Here is a 23,657-nt window from a genome sequence, read left to right on the forward strand (position 1 = left end):
TCAGAAACATTTCTACTTCCTTTCGATTTCTGATCTCCTTTTCGCGCCCATGCCCCCTATTTCGTGTACAATTAATGGGATAGCAAAATAATAGAAATATCTCATCCCACAGTGCTGCATGACATGATACAATATCTACTAAAATACTAAAAGTTATCAAACATTACGCTCCACTTATTTTGTTTTTATTTTTAGCAAAGTATTCTCGTTGGTATCGTTCCAACTGATTCAAATTTTGCAATTGTTAATCGCATTTTCAAATACGTCGTAAACTCCGTTTTCTCCAGCTACAAAGCTTTCTGTGTTACAAGCGTGCTTTGTATGGTGATAGAACATGCCATTTTTACAGCCATAATTTTACAGTTTGGTGAGAGCGGGCTTTTTTTTCTCCAATCAGCACGGCTTAAGACAAACCTATTCATGTAATACCCAACTGTTTTGTCTTTATCGATTTCGCCAAGAGCCTCGATGAAGCTACGTATAGTCGACAACTGGAGATATTATCGCATATTCAAATGGGTTCACTTGTAGAGTGATGAGAAAAACCACGCCGATCACTCGATTGTGCGAATATGTCAACCTATTGACGTGTTCCGAACTCTTGTAATGCTGGCACGAGCATAGTTACCTCGAACTATGCTTGGTGACCGCTTATCTTCGTAGGATGCCATAAAATTGCTTTGGAACAAGCAGTTGTTTGCCGAAAGTCGGGCATCTATTCACTGGGCAGAACGCTGACGAGCTTCGGTGAATTTCAGTGTCACAAAGCGATCCGTTTGGATCTAAGGCAAGATAAATTATGCGACTTGTGATTCGCTAGACCTTTTTTTTTCTTCAGAGAACTCTAATTGACACTTCGTGTGAGCCACGAGAAGGAAGTCGTTACTGTGCATAGTATCATGATCTCAACCCCGAGACAAGGAGAAATAAAATAACCGGGTTGCTTTATGACGTTTCCTAAACAGCTCGCCTGCATACTTTCGCTCCTTACTGTTGGTTTGTTTCAGCCTTATTATTGCATCCCAAGAAGAATCGCCATTGAAACTAATTTTTAATATTTTTGTAATATGTTCTTCATTGCAATATATTAATTACCGCCTTAATTGTTTAGGAATAAAATAACAAATTACGAATCTACAAAATATGTTCAACAAAAAACTGCAGCTTTCAAATAAAACTAATTTATTACCCTACTATCAATCTATTGCCTCCGCATACACTAGACAGTAGCACCCCACCCCGAAAAATATAACGTTTCGGTTGCGGTTACGGTTACCGCTTCCTAATGATAACGGTTTTGTTTCGGTTTTTAACTGTTTTAATTTTTACGGTTTCGGTTACCGGTTACACGTTCTTAAAAACCGGTTTATTTCGGTTTTTACAGTAATTTATTTAATCGAAAAGCTAGACAGCCCTCTAATAATAAACAGTTTAAAGCAGTCCCAGATGTCCAACAACGTGAAATTCAAGGATCTAAGAGTAGTCTAAATAATTCTAATTGGTCAAAAGTTGCACAAGTGTTTAGCTTCAACGCTTGTTCACTACATCTATTCATATTAAATAGTTTGATAACGAGAATACATGTTACTTCCGCTACTCGGGGATCATCGCATTCTATATAATAACAATTAAAACAAACATCCCCACTTTGTTGCTCGGCAGCGTTTGGAAACCACCTTAGGAAAGTTCCCACTGGGTGCTGGAAGAACCATTATCATCTTCTCGTCGCTATAGTTTATTTCCACCAAATACATGCAGACGAGTCTTCGCCCACACTGAAGGAAGGAGCATATCTATAGCCATCCTCTAGTAAAATACTGCTAAGTGGAATAAAAAAATAAAATTAAAAGCTGGGCTAGCTGGTGCAAGTTAAACATAATGTGAATGCAATAGCCCAAAACAAGGAAGGCTAAGAACAGGGGGATCGGTGGCCGTGTGGGCTAGCGCACACCAGCTTGAAGCACGCAAAGCGAAAGCTCGCGCTGCAGAACCCAGGGCCAAAAGTCAAAGTACAATTAGTTGTGTATACAGCAGGAGGTTAATCCGCCAGGATGTGGCGACGTTGTTACCCTCTGTAGATAAACGATTTAGCCAGTGCAGTACGACTGCTAGCCTGGGGTTTTTAACGTGCACCATGCAGCAGTGATACACCAACGCACGCCGGTACGATGCTTATTGCCGCGCGCGCAGCTGGCCATGTAGGCAGCGGCTGAGGCCTAACGGTTATCATGCTTGCTTCCCACTTCAAAAGCCAGGGTTCGATTCCTGGGGACGACGCGTCTTTTATTTATTCTTGCAATTTAATGTTCTGGTACATTCTTGAACTCTGTTGCTTGTTCGAGGTACGAATGTTCTAGTCGCCGAATCTTCTAGATCGATTGTTCCAGAAGCCAAAGCGTGTACATAAGGGGCTCCGCTTGGCGATCCGCAGTCAGTCTCGCACCAGCGTTCGATCCCGCTGTTACGCCGCCATCGACGCACCGCGACGCTCTATTTCTTTCTGTCTTTATTTGAACATACTATCAGTACCTTACGGGACCAAGATAGGGGTGGCATACAATGAACAGCCAACAATCACAGTCTGCGCTGTCCTGCGCCGACACAACCACAATAGAAACAGAAGCACAACAAAAGCAAGGATAGTAAAAAAATAATAACCCAACAAATAGCTTGAGGCGCGACCGAGCGTTAAGAAATAAGCGATGCGAACTCCAACCGACCGCGTGCATCAACAACACTTTCTGGCAACTGGTTCGAATTCCGCGCTGTCTGCAAGAAAAACGAATATCTAAAACATTCATTATTAAACATTCTTTCTTTCACATGCCGTTCATGCTTATTCCTGGGTACTCGTGGCGTGTCTTCATCTATATACCGATGCTTGTTAACAAGAACCAAATTATTGATAATACTGTAAAAAATATTTAACCTTTTTTGTTTTCCACGGAGTTGAAGCAGTGGTAAACCGGCTCTGTCATCAAGGGGGGAAACCGAATCCTGCCTTCGGTAACGGGAGTAAATAAAACGAAATGCGCGTCGCTGTACACTTTTCAGTTATAACTGGGGTCCCAGACTTCGCGTGCATCTTCTAGCATAGGCCAAACTAACATCTTGTATGCAATCAGCTTAGTCTCTTGTGAGGCAGGTTTGAGGGTGCGCTGGATAAATCCTAACATTTTATTAGCTTTACCGATAGCATTATCAATGTGGTTTGTCCATCTTAGGTCTGCAGTTGTTGTGACGCCAAGATACTTATATTCAGTCATTTTAGTCAAGGTAACACCCTGAAGTGTGTAGCTAAACTCTAAACGCTGACGTTTATGAGTTATAGTCATACATACGTTTTTTTCTTTATTTAGCGACATTTGCCATTTTGCACACCAGCCGTTTATTTTAGACAAATAGTCGTTTAGCCTTACTTTATAGGCGACAGACCACTTCAGTGTAGATAATACAATCGTCTGCAAACAATCTGGCTTGGGTAGATGAATCAACTATAAGGTCGTTAATATACAAAACAAACAACATGGGCACAAGCACCGAGCCCTGAGGCACACCCGACTAGATATCACATATGTCTGACCTGTGTTCATCAATACTTAAAAATTATTTGCGATTTGTAAGAAACGCCTCTATCCAGTCAACAACGTTACTATTTCCTAAAACACATTACAATTTAATTAGTAGTTTTTTTTATGACTGACCTTATGGAATGCTTTCCTGAACTCTAAATAAGTTATATCTACCTGTCTTTTTCTATCAAGAACTTCACTTAGATAATGCACCGTCTCTATAAGCTGGGTCATTCTCGATAGGCCCTCACGAAACTCGTGTTTGCATTCGCTCAGAAACTTATTACGAGAAAGAAACTGTCTGACATGTTTCGAAACTAACTAAACTTCGGTATAGTATTTGTTTTACTCACCTTTTAGTCCTCTGGAAGAGTTCCCGTTGAAAGTGATTTTTCAAAGAATACAAAAAGGTGCCTGGCCCTCCACTTCTGTTACCTTTTTATTTTGGGCACAAGTTTGCCCCCATTAAACGTTTAGTTTGTTTAAGTTTTCGTCGCCTCATCAATCGTCATTCGTGACATTATCCAGATTGAAAGGGGTAGGAGTGGGGACTGAACCCAAGGTCGCTGGGTTCTTTAGCGCGAGCTTACGCTCCACTTGCTCCGAGCTGATGTGCGCTAACCCACTCGGCCACAAATACCCCCGAACCCAGGGAGTCTGGGTTCAAACCCCACCTTTGCCCGTTTCAATCTGGATGAGCATCGTATCGGCGTGCGGTCGTGTACCACTACTGCATGGTGCACTTTAAAGACCCCGGTCTAACGGTTGTACTGCACTGGCTAAATGTATCACCTGCAAGGAGTGACTCGTCGCAACTGTGAAATAGCTGACCAACTGCACGCTGCCTAAATATCCACAAAACTCCAATTATTAAGACTAAGGAGAGGAACGAAAAATACAGTAACAACACAGAAAGCTGTAAGAACATGTCATGTGCTGTTCGTTCTTTTCCCTACTCTTTGTTTTTGTGCCATGTTACACCTACGTCATGCTTGCTATTTCCAAGCAATTGCCTCTGGTTTTCTAATGCCGGTCTCTCGCTGGCCGATTCTGGAACGCCGAAAATATTGTGGATTTATAAATAAAAATATAAAAAAGGTGCGGACGCAAAAAATGAAAATAAAGTGCGAACGTAACTTTATATATATATATGTATATATATATATATATATATATATATAACGGGCATGGTGGCGCGAGGCCGAAGGCGTGGGTATAAAACTGAGAAGAAAAGAACCCTTAGTGAAAAACAGCAACAACGGACGATTTAATCTTCGACGTTTCGGCCGGAGTCCGGCCGAAACGTCGAAGATTAAATCGTCCGTTGTTGCAGTTTTTCACTAAGAATTTTTTCTTCTCAGTTTTATACGTATATATATATATAATATGCCCATGATTAAACAGCACTTCATCGAATGACTTTAATGTTTTGCGAAACCGCCGAAGGCTAAAACTAATGGCGGAGCCAGGATTTGAACATTGGGGCTCCCAATGGCCGGTCGGGTGTGCTTATATTAGAATTATTATACGGTGCTGTGGGCTACTTCATTATTTACATTTCACTTTATAGCTCTGGGTTTTTTTCTTCTTCGTCCCCTGTATGGCAGAGTTTCGGACCAAATTCCTCTTTCACCCAATTGACTTTCTATTTTTCTGCGTGTTTGGTCGACTTTGCCGCATAGCCCACCGCTCCACCTTCCCCCACTACCCGACAGCGCATGGGCAGATGCCTCCGGAGTCGGTTTTGGAGTGCTTGTTAGGGGCTGTGCGCAGGCAATCATGGCTCCTCTTCCGAGGCCAATATACCTCTGGGAAGGACTCGCCGTGCTCTGCTGCGCGTGCATTAGCGTGAAAGGGACTCTTCTACACACGGACAACACAGCTTTGGCTCTAGCGCTGCACCGCGGCCATGGACGAGCTTTGCCTTGGGCTATTGACAGTGCCGCCGCTCTTCTTTGTCTTAATAAAGATATGTCAATAAAGTTGGTAACGTCGGTCATGCACCCCACCGATTTGCCGTTGCGCGCTTGAGACGCGATGGCGAGCCGGCGGGCTATCGAGTCCTCGCGCTCTCTGTGCAAGACATCTTTTCCTTCTCGTGCTGAGGACGGCGGGAGGATCGAAGAAACGTTTATACAATGCTACGGTGGGGTCCGAATTTCGGCGGGTTGGCGGTTGTAGCTTTCGTGAGAGGGAAGCGTAGAGCAGTTTGTATCCGGGTGAAGAGGGTTCACGATCGGGGCCAAGTTTCAAGGACGATGGAATGACGGTTGGAGCATCTTGAGAGGGGGCGCAGGGTGACTTTGTGTTCAGGCGGGCAGGGGTGACCTGGACGATAGCAAACAATAGACGAAAGATACACCCGCAAACTAAAGTGCTAGCTGTCTCAAAAAAAAAAAAAAAAAAAAGACGGCATGGTCACTTGTGTTGTTTTTTCTGGCGCATGCATAAGTTAGACCTGGAAGAGAACAATGGTCAACTTAGAAATAAAAACAATGAAAATGAATATCAAAACCTGGAAATAAAAGAGAAAAGTTGATGGTCCACTTCCGGCCACAAACGCATAACCACTGCTAACAATAAGGTCTGGGACCTGAAAAGATGTCCCCTGATCGCGGTTGCTATTCGTCTGTTAGCATTTTAATTGATGCCAGAGTACCGGGGCTTTCTTTTATTCTTTGTTTAATAGCGTTGAATCGGTAAATTAGGTAGTATTCACGCTGTTCACGTTCGCGATTTGATTTAAGTCAAGATTCTAGGAGCGTCGCTGACAATTTATCAAACGAGTGTTTTGGGATAACGACAAAGATAACGACAAAGCAAAACCCAACGCCTATCGCCCAATTTGCCTAAATTCCATACTCGGAAAAGTTTTAGAACGTGCACTCTATAGCAGATTATGTTTCTTCCTTAACTCAAAAAAACTATTACACCCACGACAATTCGGGTTCACACATCTTAAATCATCTACACAAGCTCTGTTCACACTTACTGCACATCTACAAAAACTAAAAAATAAATCAACAGCGGTAGCTATGGTATCCCTAGACTTTACAGGAGCATTTAACACACTATGTTATCCGGTAGTTTTGGCCTATTTAAAACACCATTCTTGCCCAAGTAATCTATACAATCTGCTATATTCATTCTTCCACGATAGAACCGTCACATATATCACTCCGGAAAAACAAGAAATAAACAAATCAATTAATATGGGATGCCCCCAGGGCTCTCCACTAAGCCCCTTACTATGGAATATGTTACTATCAGGATTACTAGAAAGAACCTTTCCGAATCACATATATCTACAAGCGTTTGCAGATTACATCGTAGTTGTCATAGAAGGGAACTCAAGAAGAGAATTAGAAGAAAGAACTATCGAAATACTGCAAGAAATAGGACAGTGGACATCCGAACGTAAACTATATTTGAACTACTCGAAATGTAAATGTCTAATAATAACTAGAGGAGAACTATATAAAAAAAGACCCCCATTAATAAAATTTCACGATCATAAGTTAGAAATAGTGAAACAACTTAAAATTCTAGGAGTCATTTATAACTCACATTTAACCTTTTTACCACACCTTCAATATATAAAACAGAAAGTCCAAATCCACACAGCCAACATCTCAAAAATATACTCAACAAATTGGGGTATCACATCAAGCCAACTACGGGAAATATACTTACGAAGCATAGAAAGATATATAGTGTATGGATCACCCGCGTGGTGGAGACCATCAGGAAATTCCCATATGTTAAGACAACTGCAATCCATACAAAGGATACCATTACTTAAAATAGCAAGAGCGTTCCGCACGGTTTCTAACATAAGCCTGTCTATACTATGTAATATCATCCCAATCAACATTACTCTTGACGTAGAATCATTTATGTTTAATGTCCTCCAACTTAAGATACCCGCCCAATTCGATAGCTTTAGTATCTCCCCCACAGAGGTATCGTATCCTATAGATCTTTGGAAAACTCATCCAACAAAGAGATTCAATATATCATTCCAAAGAATCAATTCTATTACTCTATCTCAAATAACCAACGTCATATCACTTTATACAGATGGTTCAGTGTACTTAGATCAGGTGGGAGCAGCATTCATTATTCTGAAAAACAATGGAAGAATTATAAAAATAGGAAAATATTGCTTACCAAAACACAGTACAATATTCGATGCAGAGGCTATTGCCATATTAAAAGCCCTTGATTATATTCTTGCAACAAGAGATGGACTACATTGTAACATATACACCGACAGCCTATCAGTCCTATAAGCATTGGCAAATCCAAACAATGCAATTCCTTTAATTAACGAAATAAAACATATAATCCAATCAGTCAACAGATTTAATACAACGGCTTTTTTTCACGTCAAAAGCCATACTAACATTGTAGGGAACGATCTAGCCGACCAATTTGCAAACTCGGCACGTTATCATGGCCAATACATACACCTACAAAAATCAAAACAAAATATAAAACATACAATAATGGAATTAGCACGTAGGAGATGGGATCACTCTTGGCAAAACGATGGCAAAAACAGAGAATTATATAAATGGATACCATCAACCAATCATATACCCATTAGCTTCCCTCCTTCTAGTAACATCACACAAATTATTACTGCACACGCCAGATTTCCTTTTCATTTCTATAGATTTAATATACATAACCACACTACTTGTCCCTGTGGACAAACTTGTACTAGTATGGATCATTACTTTACTGCATGCCATCTAACAAAACCATTTATTCAAAAACTTTCAATATCGCACATAAACTTGAATATTCGTCAAAAGCTACAGAACTCTAAAACTCATATAAATACTCTGGAGGCGTTAGTTAAACATATTTCCGACAACATTCCATAGTATATAAATAAATAAATATATATATAAATATATATGTGTGTATATGTATACATATGTAAATGTATAAGTATGTGTGTTTATATGTGCGCGTGGGTGTATGTATAAGTAGGTATGTATGTGTGTATGTATATGTATATATATGTATATATGATTATATGTATTTGTAACAAACTTGAGAATGGAAGATATCAATCTCAAGTGAAAAACAAAAACTACTGTAAAAAACATTTCTTAGACGAACTTTTAACCCAAACAAGAACGGAATCCAAGAAAAACACAACCAAAAGTCATCTTTAAACCCTGAACTGCTAATATGCACACTGTCGATGGCCTTGGAAGACCCAAAAGTGGTGGATAGGGGGGTTTGGACCAGTTCCATTCTCCGGGCTTCCTTAGCTTCTTAGAAAAAAACAACAAAAAACGCCATCTCCATGAGAAGACTCCATCTTTGGTTAGGAGAGCCGTGGACTAGTTCCTGGTTCGGAGCTTCTCCTTAGCTTTTCATCCTGAACCAACACCACAATCAATGGCAATTGGAAGGCCCACAACATGATCAGGGGGAGTGAGCCAGTTTCCTTCCCTGGGATTACACTAACCACCCGCGACAAACAGCCATCCACAGAGAAGACCCCAAACAACAGGTTACGAGGACCTAAGACCACTTCCAGGTTCTGGGCTTCTGAGCAAGAGTAACGAGAGTATCTACAATAAAACTGGAACGAAAAGTCATCCACTCAGAGCAACAGTGTTCAGGAACGGACAACCAAGACAGACAGTGAAAAAGAAAAGAAGTTGACCTCTTATTGCGCCCCTCAAGACCGACCACCAACAACAAACAACGTACGAAAAGAAAAGTAATACTGATGAAAACGACTAAATATTTAGTGTCTGTTTCAAGACATAACCTCATTCCTTCCAATCTCAAAAAAAAAGATTAATAGCAACACATGATAAGAATACAGGATGCAAACATGAAGTTTTATAAGTGTGGTCCTTCTCCTTCGGGGGAAAATGTAAATATGTAAGTAGGTAAATACTAGGGTATGTATCGCTTAATAATAAACTCTTGCTGTAAAATACAATCATTAAAAAAAATCAAAAACAACAAAAAATTACAATGCTCTCTGCTCCCTCCTCCCACCCCCCCCCCCCTCAAAAAATAATTAAGGCGACAGACAAATAAGAAATAAAATGAAAACATATATGAGAACGCTAAGATACGTAGAAATACATAACTAATTTTAAAATAAAATCATTAAAAGAGAATAAAATTTTCACATTGTTTCCAATTCAGTTTCTTATATATTCCTGTACGAAAATTTTAAAGAAGACAACTTCCTCGTCGTCAAGAACACAGAAGACAAGAGGCAGGACCAAGCGGAACAACAATTAATAACTTAATACCAAAGGAAAAAAACGAAACACAAATACTCATAATTGCTCGAAAGATTCTCCAAGTTCGTTCCAATGCGAATTTTCAGCTGTCTCCCTGTTTTTCTTTTTAATTGGCTTTAAGGACTAAAGAAACGTTTGGTCAATTACGGCCCTCATTTTTTATATTATATTGGATCAAACCTGTTATACCGTCAGGTGGTGCAGGTCGAGAGGAACAGTTTATTTCCTTTTTTTTAGCTCTCACTTAGAAATTGAGTAATTGAATGTGTATGGCCGGAACTGGACCATAAACTTTTATCTTTTTTTTTCAGGTTTTGATATACATTTTGATTCTCTTTATTTCTAGGTTTAACATTGTTCTCTTCCAGATCTAACTTATGCACACCGCACAAAACAACACAAGTGACAATGCCGTTTTTTTTTTTTTTTTTTTTTTGAGACAGCATTTAAGTTTGCGCGTGTATCTCTCGTCTATTGTTCGCTATTGTTCATGTCACCCCTGACCGGCCGGACAAAAAGTCACCCTGCGCCCCCTCTCAAGAAGCTACTACCGTCATCCACCGTCCTTGAAACTTGGCCCCGACCGTCAACCTTCTTCACCCGGATACGAACTGCCCTACGCTTCCCTCTCACGAAAGCTCCAACCGTCAACCCGCCGAAATTTGGACCCGACCGTAGCATTGTATAAACGTTTGCCCATCTGGAACTCTTCCTACGCTTCTTTGGAAACTCCAACCGTCATCCCGCCGTTTTTGAAACTTGGACCACCCTATATATATATATATATATATATATAATTATATATATATATATATATATATATATATATATATATATATATATATATATATATATATATATATATATATAGGGTGGTTCAAATCACCAGGCTCGATTTAAAATGAACCGTAAAAATCGACGCCTGCACGTAGCAACCTGGTAGTCATTTAGTCAGAAAGGTGACGGGAGCAACAATTTTGTAACAACACGGAAAAAAGTTTCAGAGGTTTGACCTCTGACATTTTATATATATATATATATATATATATATATATATATATCATACAAAACGCCACGGTCAAACCTCTGGCATTTTTTTCTGTGTTGTTACACAGAAATACCAGGGTTTTTTTTCACCGCCAGCTCTGCATGATGGTCAATGTCCTCGTTTCTTCGTACTGGCTACTGCCTGTCAGGAACATTGATGGTTTTTATAGAGCCGAGTTCGGTGGACTTGTGAGAATTCCAACTTATTAGTTAAGACCCTGGAGGCGACACGTACGGAATACATGTAGCGATGTAGGAGTGTGGCAGGGCAGATTTAGAAATATACTTTTTCTATTGAAAGCTCGACCACTGATCCCAGCCAAGTATTCTTAATCCAAAAGTTATATCGAACAGAAATGTATTACCAGATGCACCACTCGAGGACGGTAACTCTGTCAAATGGCCACGACATTTCAAGATTCCTCCTCCAGGTCATACTTGAGAAAAACTAATATTTTTATTTTTCGGTTAATATCGGTTACCGGTAAATAATTTGCGGTTACGGTTATGGATTTTATAAATTTTAAGTAACGCTTTCGTTCCGGTTACGGTTAATGAAAATATTTCGTTCCTAAACGGTTTTCGGTTACGGTTACGGTTTGAGTCCCTGCTAGACAGACTCACCAAAGTTAATGGACTTCTTCCAAAACCGACGCGCCCCAATGCGGCGAAATACCACGCAATGCACGCTGGGAACTAGTTGGCCACTTAGTTTCGGTTTCGAGTGAGCAGGTTCATCTCATGTTATCACACCGCGACCGAACGCGCTGATTGCGTTTTCGATTATCTGACCTTTTACGAATGCACAATACACTCATTCTCGAGCGATAGAAAACAAAGACCGGGGCACTTTCCTTGGTTCCCTAAACACCGGATATTGTGCGTGCGTATGCAAACGTAGTAAGACGTGGCTTAGTCACCTCGCCCCACGAGTGCATCTTTGAGCTCAATGTCAGTAATCCCGTCTAGTACCAGTGAACTACAACTGAAATTTGGTCGCCTTGAGCCCTACACGTATTTTGCTTGCCAAACGTCCGCCTCTTGTTACTTCTTTGGGCGAAAAGCAAGCCGCATCTCACAGAATTATCACAGTTGAGCCCAGCGTTGGCGCATGAACTTTTAAGGAAACGCAATAAATTCGACCTCACTGCTGCACGAAAGTTACTATGATGTCTTCCTCGTGTCATCACATATCTCACATTTAAATTTTATGCTGATTAAATATTAGGTTTTCGCAAACACTGAGATCGGCTTGCTACGACGGAGGCCCTAACAAGCGTCCCCTACTCCTCGGTAAGCCTTTTTGGACGAGGTTTCCCTGTCGCCCTGTTGCTCTGTGCCTGAACGGTGTGTCTGAAATCATCTCGGCATACTCAGTTAGGAAGAAAGCAAACTCATAACAAATATTATAGCCATTAGCAACCGTCAAATGCGCTTTGAATAATTTCGTTCGTTTGGTGCACCGCATAAACGTTCATGCCCGTCCGGCGCATTTCCGGAGAACGGTGCGACATTCTACAGACAAGTGCTCGACTTTTTCTTTCTTAAAACGGTTTCCATGTGCGAATGTGTCTATATGATTGTAGGACAACTTATGCGCATACGCGATGTTGAATATTAGTGGAATGCCCCCAAGCGGGTGGAAACTTCACTTCGTGCAGTGCTGCAGGGCAGTACAGGTAAGAGATCAGAAGTGTGTTCAAATGGAGCTTTTCAATGGCACCTCCGAGTTTTACCTCGAGTACTCAGGCGTATTAAGAAAAAACAGTAATCGCAAAAAGTTATATTTCGTCTATGGACGCACGAAACAAACTTCCTGATCAACATTACTAATGTAAAGGCTCGAGCTAGATGTATGCATACTTATTGGTTGCTACAGCTTGCTGATTCGCAGACAAGCAAGATCCCCGAGCTTCGCAGCGCCGAAATTCCCAGCATTGGCTCGTCCAAATACCTCGAAACGCTAACAGAAAGGCTCAAGTACAAAAATACAACAAGCATCCTTTAAGATATGCTATACGTCTCGGGCTTGTGCTAAAGCTTCGAGGTCTGTTCATTTACGTTAGTTTAGAGACCACAAATTACGCTCTCTAGACCAGAAAGCATGAGATAACGGCCGTTAATAATGCACGCTCTGTGTGTGACCTATAGTCGACGTGTTGATCGAAACTGAAACCACACCACTCTCCTCCCTGGCCAACTAGTTCCCAGAGTGCAACGCGCGCCGTGTTGCATGCCGGGCTTTATGGAAGTAGTCTATTCAGTAGAGACCGGCTAGGAAAATCGGAGGATAAAGGATTTCAAATATTCGCGATAATTATGAAGTTTGGCCACAACTCACGCGAAGACGGTATGCAAAGTTAAGATCAGGAAAGAAATCACATCTCCATATGCATAAATTATTATCACTGAAAACTGCGTTCTCAATAAACTATGATGAAGCTCGGTTCTCTTACGTAACTTTTCTCTCGTTCGAAAAGTTAATTAGTATGTTTTTCGATCGATGAGTAGCGTTTTTTCCGTCGATGCGTCTTATACAACTGCAAGACATATATTCATTTTTCTTCTACGTAGAGACAATAACTGCGAAGATTTGCTACGGTGGGCGAATTTCTTCGCTGCTATATTAAAACTTTCTCTCGCCTTTTGTTTTTATATTGTGATAAAATTACAGGTATACAGTTTTTCACTACAGCTTAGCCGCGAAAAACTTGCATGTAGGTGCGACACAAACAAATATGCGACTTATGTGCCAAGTTTCTTTAGAAAACAGCCATGTATAAAGGGTGCGACAGATAAAAAAGTGCAGATGTAGACCGTAAAATACCGTTGTTTTTCTTATGTTATTAGGACGAGCTCTCACCTATGCGCCTTCAAAATATGGTTAAAGAAGTTTGTCCCATACGCCAACGCTAACTATGCTCGGCCGACCCATTCGCATATATAAAAGTGTTTTATACAAGTCCAGCTACTCACTGGTTTCGAATGTCGATATTATGACGTCGAAGGAACACAGGCGCAGGATGTTCGACAGTTTTATTCGAGCGGTTATTGCCAGTGTATTTAAATACAAAAGAGGTAAGCAAAAACAAGTTTTATCCCTCTTAATGCAAGACAGAAAAAAGCAGGGTGTATTAAGGATCGCAAGATATAACGTTGAAAGTTTATGCACTGTCGAATCAGAATAAAAAAAAAAACGAGGTGGAGCAAAGATTTGGCTGCTAATTGGATGTTCTTTTTCTTTCGGCTGTTGTTGTATCGCGCGCTATAATCACAGGTTTCTTGGCCCAGGACGCCAGAAGGGTGGTTCCGAACTTGCATGTATGCAAGTTCGACAAATCGAAATCCACAAATCGACATCCTATTCGAGTCAAACCGTTTTGGGCCGACAATCAAGAAAATTAATCACGTTATTTTCCCCCCTGCTTTAAGGACAGACGAATATTTTCGGATCCTTATATTCACGTGTTCACTTTAGTAATGATAGTGTGACGATGACATCAATCAATGTGGAGAGCAATTCGTCTGCTTCTTGCGCAGGAGATGCAGTGACGTCAGAACAACGCCGAGATCTGATTGGCTTTGATTGAAAGGATAGTAGGTATACCTACAAGTTAGATGCCTTTAGGTCTAGCAACAATCCTTGCAATCAAATCCAATCAGAACTCGGCGTTGTTCTGACGTCACTGCATCTCCTGCGCAAGATGCAGACGACCTGCTCTCCGCATTGATTGGTTTCATAGTCACACTATCATTATTAGAGTGAACACGTTAATATTATCATGCGAAAATATTCGCCTGTCCTAAAATGAGGTGGGAAAATAACGCGGTTAGCTTTCTTCATTATCGGCCCAAAAAGGTTCGACGCGAACCCATATTTTTTTTATCAGCCAATAAGACCTCGGCGTTCTGACATACCAGCCCCTGTGCAAACAGCAAACGAATTTCCTCTGCAGATACGTTTTTCTCTTCACTGGTAAGAACCCCAATTATACACCTTCAGGGCTTTGGAGACAAATCTCATCGTTTAAGAAGGGCCACGATCATTGGTGCATATATTCACGAAAGACAAATGATGAGGCGGTGAATAATTGAAGAAACTTAAAGTTGAATGAAGCGAACTAGTGGCCAAAACAAAACTAGAGGAAGGCTAGCGTCGCAGGCGTCGATAGCGAAGTGACAGCAGGATCGAGCGCTGGGGTGGCATTAACTGCGGCTCGCCACGTAGAGTCCCTTATGTACACGCGTGGGCTTCTGGAAATATCGGTCTACAAGGTTCGGTGCGTGGAACATTCTGACCTCGCACAAGCAACCAGGGTTCTCGAATTTACCAGAAATCAAAAATGAGCAAATGAATAAAAGATCCGTCGCTCCCAGGAATCGAACCCTGGGCCTCCGCACGAAACTGCGCGTGGCATCACTCCCCCCTTTAAAAAGGGCATCGTTTCGATGGCACGTGAATGGAAACAAAACAGAGCAAGACGAACAAAAAAATAGGAAAATACGAAGGCTGGAAAAACACAGTCCTATCAAGCGTTGCACAAGATCACAGTTCGCAGTCTTCTCGCGCGTAGTACGGCTTGAAGCGCACGACGTGGACGACTTCCGGTCGTGGAGGGCGGCGTGACGAAGTTTGTGTTCCGTCACGCATCGCCTCGTAGCTCAGATCCCCGAGTCGACGAAGCAACTCGGAGGGTCCGAAGTAGCGCTTCAGGAGTATCTCGCTTACACCACGTCGTCGTATCGGGGTAGAAACCCACACAGGGTCTCCGGGCTTGAAGCGAACGTCCATCCGGCGAAGGTTGTACCGGATAGCGTCGACACGTTGTTGATCTTGAATTCGAAGTGAGGCGAGCTGGCGAACTTATTTGGCTCGTTAAGCAACCACCTGGGCGTCGCAGCTCTTATCGTCAGCTGGTTCGTGGGGTAGCATCGTGTCGAGCATGGTTGTTACTTTTCTGCCATACACCAACTCAAACGGGGTTACTCCTGTGGTCTCTTGCAACGCCGTGTTGAAAGCAACCGTGACGAAATAACACCTCGTCCCAAGTCTTGTGCTCTACGTCGGCACACATAGAGATCATGTCGGCGATAGTTTTGTTTAGCCGTTCTGTTAGGCCATTTGTCTGCGCATGGTACGCAGTGGTTCGACGGTGGCCGGTGCCAGTGAGAAGAAGGATATCTTGCGTCAGCTGGTCAATCAACGATAATCCACGGTCTGCAATGGGGACTTCGGGAGAACCGTGCCGGAGGAGAATGTACTCGATGAAAAAACTTAGCGACTTCAACAGCCGTACCTGATGGAAGGGCTTTAGTCTCAGCCTACCGTGTGAGGTAAGCCGTGTCGACGATTATCCAGCGGTTTCCCGATGCTGACGGCAGAAGAGGGCCAAGTAAATCCATTCCGATCTGCTGGAACGGCGTTGACGGGGGAGTGATCGGATGCAGGATTACTGACGGCTTCGTCGGCGCTTTCTTGTGTCGCTGACACTCGCGGCATGATCGAGTGTAGATGTGAACGATCTTCGGTAGCCTCGGCCTGGAGTACTTTTCTCGAAACCTCTCAAGCGTCCTGCTGTAGCCAAGGTGTCCAGCCGTTGGGTCGCCATGGCATCCTTGGAAGATTTATTCTCGAATGCTGGAGGGAAAAACTAACAACCATACTCTGTTGTTGTTAACGAAGTTTTCTTTGTATTGCACCCCTTGCCGTATGGATAAGATAGGCAGGATTCGTAGGAAAGCACGGGGAACCGTACTCGCTTGTCATTTCAGGTGCACGGTGAGCGCTCGCAGTTCAGGGTCGTCTTGTTGGAATGCTGCCACGTCGCTGACATCCAGAGCGCCGAGGAAGCACTCATCGTCGTCGTCTTTGATGCAGTCAGGAGCGGCCTCGGTTTCAGCCCTTGACAGGCAGTCGGAGTCATTGCGCTTCCCGCCGGACTTGTACACCACAGTCATGTAAAACTCCTGTAGTCGTTGGCTCCACCGGGCGAGGCGTCCGAAGGGATCCTTCAGATTCGCAAGCCAGCAGTGCGAGTGGTGGTCCATGACCACGCAAAAAAACTGCCATAAAAATAGAGCAAGGCACTCCTTTTCAGTCGTCGGGCAGTCCTACTCCGCCTTCGCCTTAGACAGCGTCCGAATAGCGCATGTGATGACTGACTCTGCACCGTCCTGCCTTTGGACTAGTATTGCGCCAAGTCCTGTGTTACTGGCGTCCGTGTGGATCTCTGTTTCAGCGAACTGCTTGAAATGTCGGTGGCGTCTGGAGTCTTCTTTGGAGTTCATCAAATGATCGCTGGTGCTCTTCTCTTCATTCGAGTTTTACGGCGCCCTTCGTGAGGCGCGTCAGCTCCGCGGACAGCTTTGCGAAGTCCCGAACAAATCGTCTTTTTAGGCAAAGGGTCAGCGAAATCTTCTCACGGCATTCTTGTCAGACGGTGGCGTAATTTTTGGCAAAACGCGGGTCTTCTCGGGGTCAGGGAGAACACCTTCGCTGTTCACGACGTGGCCTAGGAACGTTAGTTCATCATAGGCGAACCGAAGCTTCGCTGGCTTAAGCGACAGGTAGGCGGTCTTGATTGGCTTGAAGCACGGCACGAAGACGTCTCAAGCGTTTCAAGTGTTCGTCGGAATCCCGTGAAAACACCAGGACGTCGTAGACGTGGCAGCTCTAACATTTCAGACCATCCCGTATGGCGTCCATGACACCCTCGAAGGTGACTGGTGCTGTACAAAGTTTCAACGGAATCACTTTGAATTCGTACCGTCCATCGCGAGTGAAGAAGGCAGCTTTCTCGCGGTCGCATTTGTCGAATTCAATCTGCCAGTAACTACTCTGCAGGTCTATAGACAAAAAATGGCGGGAGTGGCGCAGTCGGTCTAACGTATGGTCGATACGGGAGAGCGGATAAATGTCCTTTATAATCACAGCGTTCAGTCGACGATTGTCCACGCAGAACCTTAGGTTCCGTCCTTCTTCTATACAAGGGCGCCTGGTGACGCCCACGAATTTCTCGTGGATTGAATGATCTCGTCACCGAGCATTTCTTGTACTTCATCTTGAATCACCTTCCTTTCCTTTAAGGAGACTCGATACGGCGACTGGTGGAGAGGGAGCGCGTCGTCATCGGTAACATTACGATGTTTCGCCATTGGTGTTTGGCGAACTTTCGACGACGTGGCACGACAGTCACTGTATTCGCCAAGGAGATCAAGCACACTCTTAGAAAAAAGCGTATTCGTTAGTCCTTCCTAAGGGCAGGAACGTTCTTGTAACCTATGTTCCTTTAGAAAGGCAGAAACTTTCATCCCAGAAGCAGGGGAGCAAATAGTTCCTCCGTCGTCTGCATCTCATTATGGCGGCCCCGAATCAAGCAAATCGTGCTCAATAAGGCTTAACGAGGACGCTACGTCTCTTGTACGGGACGAGAGGAGCAGCAAATACAAGCTTAACCCGAGCTTTCCACAAACTGCGTTTATAAACGAAGCCAGATTCTCCCCGCAGGTACAGAAGCTTGCGTTTCGACAGCAGTCACTCAGTCTTCTCGCCGTCGGTAATGCGATGTTGATCGGAGACAACCGATACCCAGTTACTTCGCGCCCCTTACGTCTTATCTTTGCTGTTTCTCGAGTCCCAATTCCTTCGTCAACCGCACATTAAGGAGGAATGGCAAACCAATCCGCTAAACAAAAAGCCGCTCTCAAAAGAACAAACTCGAAGCCGCTCTTTATCGCGTAGCGTAAAAGAAGGTTAAATCGCTTATCACCAGATGGCAGGGTCAAGCATAGTAATTGCAAGTCGATAGGCTAGGTGGTGCTAGGTACCGCGCAATTCATGTTTTACATAAAATATTTTTATTTTCTCATGCAAGCATTGCGCTTCGGGAACCTCTACTATACACTCACATTACGCATACTATACACACACATTACGCATACATTGAGCGCATACAGATACATGGCACACACCAACATCAAAAGAACTGCACACAAACCCGAACACTACAGCCGAGCTCTGCGTTTCCGTCTTTTATACTGGTCATTTTGAACATATGGCATTCTCGGTGACTGCGTAAGCAACAAAAAAGATTCCCAGCATGTTGATTTTTTTAGCAATTTCATACCCCTGAGAGCATTTTGAATGGCTCAATGGATGAATCTGTTATTAAAAAGTAAACGCTCGATAATGCCGTAATTTCTTGAAAGCCAATAAATCGAGCCGCTCCAATGCGGTTCGAAGCCATGAGTTTGTTTCCCCGCACGGCACGTCGTAGGCTTTATTTCTATCGTAGTGTTTGTTTTTCTATTTGTGCTGTTCGCGCACGGCTGAAAATGCCGTCTTGAATTAATCTTTGTAGAGCGGATATTAACTTAGCTGCAAGTGAGGCTTCACGGGCTGAGAAATTGCTTTACGACCAACTTGAATGCAGTCAAAGCCGCGACTTGCGGCAGGTGTGAAGTGTAAGAAGCTACGCCGTGGCAAGCTCGAAAACGTCCAGCGCTCATCCCAGCGCGCCACTTGGAGGGCAGTTTCTCCAGGAACCGCAGTATATTTAAACAGCCAAATAAAGGTTAGCTTTCTTCTTTTTTTCCGATTTTACCTACTATTCTTTTTAATGCTAAAATTCCACACTGCAAATCTACGTACTTTCCGTCATAATTTCGTGCTGTTCAGTTCTTTCCCCAGAACGCAATCGCTCTCGGGGAGGAGAAAACCGGCAGTCATATTGGCCACTGAACGATAGGAGCTTACTGTTGAGACCAGCGTTCCAACATGACTATCCACACGTCGATTGATTGCACCTAATCTCTCAAGTGGTCTTAAACTTTTTAATGTAAAAAGAAATTTCAACCAGCGACACCCCGCCCCCTCCGATCACGGCCCTACCGGCGGCATCAATGCCCGGCAGTTTACGTCACTTCATTTGTTGTTACACGACTGATACGCGAACACACGGTCACATCGGCGATAATTCCAGTCTTCTGTTCACAACGCACAACACTGCCATCATGATGTTGCTGGTATGTTGCTGACACGCAGAAATACAGAACCACGTTGAACGCCGGTTGGCACTCGGCATCGGAAAAGAGAACCGAACAGCCCGGAATGCACCCAGGCAGCCGGCAGCAAAACATGCCTGTCTTCGACACAGTCCCTGCAATTTCCATAACGTCGAAAACGTCGACACAGTTCCGCTACCGTAGTTCCGCGTGGGTCCCGCCATCCAGAGATTGCCATCTTACCTAGTGTAGGTAGTGCTGCTGGAACTGCTCTGGAACTTCGCTATTTGTAGCGGCTTCATTTGCTCGTTTGATAAAATTAGTGATAAAAACGTCAACGCAACGTGTTCTGCACATTTGGATTAGAAGACAGAATTACAGGCGGCCTTAGCTGCCGCTTAAGCTCAATCAACTCAACAACATTTATTAAACAACGTGCGCGACGTGCTCGAAAAAGGAAACCGAAAGAAGATGAGTCGGGAGGGAGAAAGCTTTCTCCCGTCTGCCTGGAGAAGGAGAAAAACGTTTTGTTCCTCCCTTTTTCTCGTGTCCGCTTGGGGGCGCATTAGTAGAAGGGGGGAAGACGCGACGCTGCTACCTTTTTCCTCCATTTTTTCTTAGAGTGCAGTTGCCGGCACTTAGAAGCTAGGTGCTTGGGGTCGATGGCGAGCTGCGGCGGCGACGTGCTCTTCTCCTTTGACGACGAGGTTTCCTCAGAGATTGTGGTGACCAGGCCTTGCGCCTCAATCTCCTTGACGCGGCCCACGATGGTGCCCTTCGTTAGATGCTGCTGCACCTCTCAAAAGTTTGTCACGAGAACATTGGTACGTCCTTCCAGGAGGTCCGTTTCGCCTCTTGCCATGCCAGTTCCTTTTTCAAGGAGCAGTTGGACGCTGCCTTCCAGTAGAGCTTCACCGTGCGTGGCTGCGTCGATTACGACGGTTACGAAAACACTTGACGGCGGCGGCAGGTTCACATGGTCGGCAGCAACTCGGATCGCAGTAGACGTCGTGTTGGTCAACACCGGCGGCAGAACAGGCTTTCGCGGCGTCTACTGGTTTGCCCCGAGGTCGATGACGACGGCACACTCGCAGATAAAGTCCATTCCAATGTTAACATCCCTCGCACAGTCTTGCAGAACGATGAACTTGACAGGGCACGTGTCACTGTGGATCTCAACACGAGCAATGCGTCTCACGACTGGTGTAATGAAGTGTCCCCCGGCACTTCATATTTAAAGTTCATCCCACGGCGTCGTGACTTTCGGAAGGTTACAAGACAGCCTTCCACTCAAGACTGAATAGTCTGCTCCAGTGTCCAGTTGTGCCGATGTGTCGTGGCCGTCGATAACAATGTTTAGGGTGTTGGGCACCGTTGCAGAGACGTCGTTGCGATGCGTGGCGTCGGGAGAGTGGGAGCGCTCCGGCGTTTTGGGGGCTCTTCGGTCGCCTTCGGCAACGCCACCTAAAGGAAAAAACCAGACACTGATGATGGCGGACGACAGAGGCACTCCTCGATGCCCCTTGGTCGTTCTCTCAGGCGGGGCCGGAGGTCGTTTGGCGCAAACCCTCTCAGCCCCATCTGGCGGAAGCTGCACAGTCGGTACATGTGGCCGGCCTCCCCGCAGCGGTAACATATAGGGCGTTGGTCAGCCGTGCGCCACACGTCGGTCATCCGGCGTGCACGAGGCTCCTGGCAGGCGTACTGGACCTGGTAGTCGTGGCGTCGGTCGCACTGTGACGCAAGAGACTGACGTCGGGGCGGCGCGACATAGGCGCGAGGAGAAGGCAGTGGGCGTCTGGCTATTGCGACGTAAGTTAGAGTGGGTTCCTCGGGGCTGCCACGCTGATGGTAGCCCCTGGTTGGATGGCCCTCTGGACTTCTTCCCGCACGACCTCGGCGATGGAGATCGAGGCGGGGCGATCAGCGACGTGTAGAATTCTTCGGAGCTCTTCTCAGACGATGTCGCGGACAATTTCTCGAATATTGTCAGCACTGATGCCGCTCTGGTAGAATCAGGAAGATGCCAGCTTCGAAGCAACAGGCGTGCCGGCGAGTCGGTTGTATTGGCTGGCTCGGATCGACAGGGCACGCTCGATCTTAGTTGCTTCGGCAATGAATTCATGGACAGTAGTTGGTGGGTTGCGAGCAAGGCCGCCATAGATTTCACTCTTCAGGCCTTATCAGGACACGCAGCTTCTCCTCGGGGACTGAGGGTCGGCGTGGCTTCTCAGGTGGGAGACGTCTTCAACGAAGCTGTTGACCGCTTCCTTGAAGCCTTGAGTCCTTACTTGCAAGAGGTCTTCTGCTCGCTGTCCTCGTCTACCTGCCCTTCGCCCAGCGAACCTCGACCTCCTTCCATGAGGAGGCCCACGAGGATGTGGAGGACTGGCTTCTGCACTATGAAGGTGTAGCCCGCCATGATGAATGGACCACTTAGCAGCGCTTCCGAAACCTCCACCAAAATGTCACGGAAGACAAAAAATGAGGCGGCGAATAACTGAAGAAACATACAGTTTAATGGGGCGAACTTGTGACCGAAACAAAACCAGAGAAAGGCTAGTGTCGCAGGCGTGGATAGCAGCATGACAGCAGGATCGAGCCCTGGGGCGTGACTAACTGCGGCTGGCCACGCGGAGTCCCATATGTACACGCGTGGACTTCTGGAACAATCGGTCTAGGAGGTTCGTCGCGCGTAGAACATTCAGACCTCGAACAAGAAATAGGGTTCTCGAAATTACGAGAAATTTAAATCGAAAAATATATAAAACACGCGTTGCTCCAAAAAATCAAACCTTGGGCCTCCACAGGGAAGTCAAGCACAATAACCACTCGGCTACGCACGCGCTCGCTCGCCTACGCGCGTGACATTATTGGGCTGAAGCTTTGTATAATTTTACGTGCGTATACAAACTGCCTTACATTTAGCATCAAATGATAATGGGGTCGCTAGGCGCACCTTTTGAGCTATTTAAAACGACAATTTGTTTTTACTTTTCATTCATTTTAACGTTGTTCGGTCCTTTTTACGCCCTCACAGCTACCGATCAATTTCCTTCTTTTTTATTTTTTAGCTTTCATCGAACATTTTATCAATAATTCAGTTAAAAAAAAAAAAAAACGTAAAAGGTTTTGAAATAAAATGTTTTGCTTTCCAAGCTCTGCCCCAGCAAGGTAGTCAAGGCGCAAAACCAGAACATATACATTTTGAATGACAGCGCATCAAAGATTCATGCCGTCCGGTAATCAACATATCCAATGCAAAAGGGACTTTAACAAGCATTCTTCTAAAGTGAAGACAAGTTCATCAAACAAGGTCGTGGTATCTAAGAGGCCTAGCCTCGCATTTTCTTACGCGGGCTCAATATATCTGGGCCTATCGGAAAATTCTCATGTTGCATCTTGAGCGGACGCAAAGGAATGAGCTTTTTATAACAGGGGAAAGCTCCCAGGACAGATAACAACAGTAAATTAGGTGTAACACCCTTGCTATACATTATGCCAGTCCACGGCCTTTAGCCAGAGACCTGCGTTACAAACGATGGCCTTTCTTATCGGGTGGCCGTGTTGCAGTGTTTTTTTTTTTTTTCTTCCTTCCCCAGTAAATCTCTTTCGAATTCTGCATATGCATTAATATGCGTTTACTCGCTTTATCGAATCTGAAGCTTGATATAGCTTAAGCACTAAATATATTTGAAACTGATCTCTAATATTTGTTACGGAAAGCTCCTTTAAAAACACCAGGCAA

General features: G+C 44.4%; 1 pseudogene; it reads left to right on the top strand.

The window, feature by feature from the left end:
- The first annotated feature begins 6,784 nt into the window (after positions 1-6,784).
- On the top strand, positions 6,785-8,333 carry LOC115318734 (annotated as a pseudogene).
- Positions 8,334-23,657: the final 15,324 nt, after the last annotated feature.

The sequence above is a fragment of the Ixodes scapularis genome, unplaced genomic scaffold (assembly GCF_016920785.2).
Source record: "Ixodes scapularis isolate PalLabHiFi unplaced genomic scaffold, ASM1692078v2 ptg002451l_1__unscaffolded, whole genome shotgun sequence".
In the NCBI taxonomy this organism is placed as follows: Eukaryota; Metazoa; Arthropoda; class Arachnida; order Ixodida; family Ixodidae; genus Ixodes; species Ixodes scapularis.